Here is a 3,939-nt window from a genome sequence, read left to right on the forward strand (position 1 = left end):
TCTTTCCCTTTTTTGGAGAGACCTGGGCCCCACCCAGGCTGTGGACCCACCTCACCTCAGGTCTGCCAGGGCTCTGCCTGGGAGGCACTGTACCTGGGAGCCACCCTCTCCCTAGCCCAGATTCTGAGCTGCCAGGAAGCAGCAAACAGGGTCAAGGGCCTGAGATGCCACTGCCATTCTGAGCTATGAGGGAGCTTCCCACCCAGAAAAGGAGCCATACTCAGAGGGGCTGGCTGGGAGGAGCCTTTTGCATCATCTGGTTCAACCTCCTTTAACAGAAAGGGAAACAGGCCCAGAGAAGGCCAGGGGCTTAGCCCAGTGACTGAGAGATGGGTTGCAGAACCAGGACTGGAAACCCACTTTCAGTTTCTGTGCTCTATGTGACAGCTTCTATGCTCTTGTCTTAACTGATGCTTGTCTACAAACACCTAAGGGGTAGGGTCTGCTTTAGGGAGGGGAAGAGGGGTCTAAGTCCATGGGGCTAGACCTGTTTGCTCCCTTGTGACCCCCTCTCAGATAAGCCTTCTAGGAGCCAAGAAAGAGGAGCTTGCTGAGAAATCTCACCCCCCTGACCCACCACCCTACTCCTGCGTCCATATCAGGCCTGGCCCTGACCTGGCCTAGAAGGGTAGGGTGTTCTGGTTATCAAACTGGCAGCTGGCCTGGCATGGGACAGCAGTGTTCCAACGGGGCCATCTGGGGCACTAGGGCAGGGACTGTGGGCAGCCGTGTCCAGGCTCCAGATGGTACAGAGAGCAGCCAAGCCAAGATGGGGCTGGCAGCGGGAAGGCTCTTGGAATGCCAAGCACAGTGAGAGACATGAGCCAGGCCCAGAAAGGCCTGGAGAGGAAATGGGACCCTCATGGGCCATGGGGCTCATGCCTACCCATCCTGAAGGGTCTTCTCTGGATCTCTCTAAAAAGAGCCTAGCCCAGTGCCCAATCCCCAGCTGAAATAGGCAAAAGCCTCTCCCCATCATAGAGGGCGGGCCCTGGGCTTCTTCCTACAGGCAGCCCAGACCCTCGGCCTCAGAAGGCACGGATGGCTGCAGCATCTGAAGGGAGGTGGGGGCCAGGGATGAAGCAGGTTATGAGGGGCTGTGGTCTAAGCCATGGAGAGATGCGCTGTTAGGGATTCTGGAACCCCTGAGGCTGTTCCTCACAAAGAGGGAATTGAGAGGGTCTTGCCCAGGGGCCCAGCCTTTAGCCAGAGCTGTGGCCACATGGCAGGGGTTCAGCATGGTGTCAGGCTGACCTGCACAGGAGTGTGATTTTTGGGTCTTTAAGATGTTCCGGACTTCTCTGGTGGTCCATTGGTTAAGACTCCACACTTCCAATGCAGGGGACACAGGTTCGAGCCCTGGTCTGGGAGGATCCCACATGCCGCAGAGCAACTAAGCCCGTGCGCCAAAACTACTGAGCCTGCGCTCTGGAGCCCGTGAGCCACAATTACTGAAGCCTGCGCACCTAGAGCCTATGCTTCACAATAAGAGAAGCCACCACAATGAGAAGCCCGTGCACTGCAACAAAGAGTAGTCCCCGCTCGCCGCAACTAGAGAAAGCCCTCACGCAGCTACGAAGACCAAATGCAGCCAAACATAAATAAATAAATTAATTAATTAAAAAAACAAAACATTAGTTAATGATTAACGGATTGACCTTGGGCAATTCCCTTTCCTTCATGGCCTCAGTTTTTCAACTACCCATTGGGTATTGGTCTGCAGTGTCATTAATTCTTTAGGTCCCCAAGTGGCCTGTGTGGTGTGGCCAGGAGGCTTAGATAGGAGCAGAGGTTGCTGGAACTGGCCATGGAAGAACCTTAAACCCTGCTTCAGCCCTGATGATTCTGTCCCTCCCCACCCAGCCCTCCCTGCCATGGCCTCAGGTGCTCTCCGGCCATCAGGGCCGACAGGGTCCCCAAGGACTCTGCCCAGTGGTGGTACGGTAGAGGGTGGGGCCCGCATCTGCCTGCTATGTTTCCTGACAGCAATCCAGGGCTGTGGCAGGTCTTCCTCTCAAGGTTGCCTGGTAACGGCTTTTGCATTTGATAAAAAAAATGTGGCAGAACCAGACAACAGACACAGGGCTTCCGGGGCTTCCGGGGGGGCTTCCATGAGAGGGTGGGTATCCAGGGTGGGGCTTGTGCCTGGACCAGGGCCAGGGCAGGCAGAGGCAGCATCTTGCCTCATTGTGGAGAGAATGGGCCCGGCCTGGCCCAGTGGGCGTCAGTGGGGATGGTAGGCTTGGGGGTAGAACCAGCCCAGGCCTGCAGAGGGGCAGCCAGCCTGGCATCTGCCCCCTCCCACCCCCTTCCCCACACCTGCAGCTGGTGCCTTCCACTTGGTGAGCCACAGCCAGTGCCACCACTCATTAGGTGATGACTTTACATTAATTACCTTAATTAAGCAGCACTGAGTGCTAATGGCTTGAGTGGGGGAGGGGTGGCTGTTCCTAATTACCTTCCCAGTCAGACCAGAGTGAGGGGCACAGGGCTTGACTGAACAGGAGCAAAGAGTTACAGAAAGAAGGGGAGGGGCCCACCAGTGCTGGGAGAATGTCCCCCTCAGCAGGGCCTGGCTCAGAGACCTGGACCTGACATCCCCAGAGGGCAGGGCTGAGCGTGCTGCCCCAGGACAGATGAGCTAGCTTTAGGCCCAGATCCAGGGGCTTTGGGATGCGCGGGGAGCAGGCGGGGAAGGGGGGATAGGCAGAGCTGTCCTCTTCCCTGGACTCCTCCTCTGCCCCTTCCCTGTGCTCCTCAGTCACCGCCCTGATTCCCTCAACTGGGCTGAATGCCTCTCCTCTCCACCTCCATTCAGTCTCCAGAGTCACATTAAATGTCACCTCATTCCTCCCCACCTCCATTCATTCGCCCATTCATTCAGTCAGCCCATGGAGAACCCAGTCTGGGCCGTGTACACCAAGGCACCCCTCAAGGAGCTTACAGTCTAGCTGGGGAGATGACAGCTATAAACAGACCCATAGGAGACAGCGTGATGAGCGAGGATGGGGGATGCCCCAGGCTTTGGGGATCAGGAGAGAATTCCCAGAAAAAGTGATGCCAGGGTTGAGTCCTAGGGGAGGGGATAGGAGGATGACTCTTCCATGCAAAGGAGCCAGTAGGTGAAATTGGGGCTTGTGGGGAAAGTGCGCTTGACCCATTCCCTTAGCTGCAAGCTGTTTAGTGCAAAGCAGGAGTAGAGAACAAGGGAAGAAGTGGCTAGAGATGGGCCCAGAGACGCTGGCCTTGATTTAGAGGCCCTTGGGGGAGACGTGGGAGGTAGGATCGATTTCATTTGAGAAAAATGACTGCAGTGTGGGTGGAGGATGGTAATGGGGGCAAGCGTGAGTGGAGTGACCAGTGAGGCATCCACTACAGCATCAGGGGAGGAATGACAGAGGCTGGACCACGTTGGGGTTGGGATAGAGGGGGAGCAGCAGGTAGATCTGAGTCTGGGGGAGTGTCATGGCGATAGAACTTGGGCATCAGGGAGCTGGTGGAACAGGGAAAGGGAAGGGCCAAGGCGCCTCTGGTCACACAGCTCCAGGGATGCCATCTACAATGCACCGTGGTGGCCCTGCTCTAGGTTTCTGACTGGTTGGGGTCAGTCTCTGAGGACAGGAGTAGGGTGGCAAGCATGTTTGGGGGAACAAAAAGGAAGAGTTGGGTTTGGGGCCTGTGGAGGTGGTGGAGCCTGTGGAACAGCCATGAGGACCTGCAGGCTCAGGTTTGGGGATTAAGAGGGAGCCTTAATGCCAAGGGAGGGATGAGATGGCCCACGAAGGTAGGGGGCAGGGGGCTGGGCACTAGGTCTGGCTCTCCCAGCAGCTGGTCACCTTTGATGCTGCGGCCATGTCTATCTTCCCACCTCTGCATCCCAGGAGCCAGCACAGGGCCTGGCCCAGAGGAGCTACTCAGGGAGTATTTGCTGAAGGGAAA

The 3,939-nt window shown here is 56.8% G+C and overlaps 1 protein-coding gene across 3 annotated transcripts in view; it reads right to left on the reverse strand.

Moving 5' to 3' along the window:
- SEZ6 (seizure related 6 homolog) overlaps positions 1 to 3,939 on the reverse strand; it is a 45,924-nt gene that overhangs the window by 19,121 nt on the left and 22,864 nt on the right. The gene's annotated exons all lie outside the window — the stretch shown is intronic.

This window comes from Lipotes vexillifer, unplaced genomic scaffold (assembly GCF_000442215.2).
Source record: "Lipotes vexillifer unplaced genomic scaffold, Lipotes_vexillifer_v1.1 scaffold216, whole genome shotgun sequence".
In the NCBI taxonomy this organism is placed as follows: domain Eukaryota; kingdom Metazoa; phylum Chordata; class Mammalia; order Artiodactyla; family Lipotidae; genus Lipotes; species Lipotes vexillifer.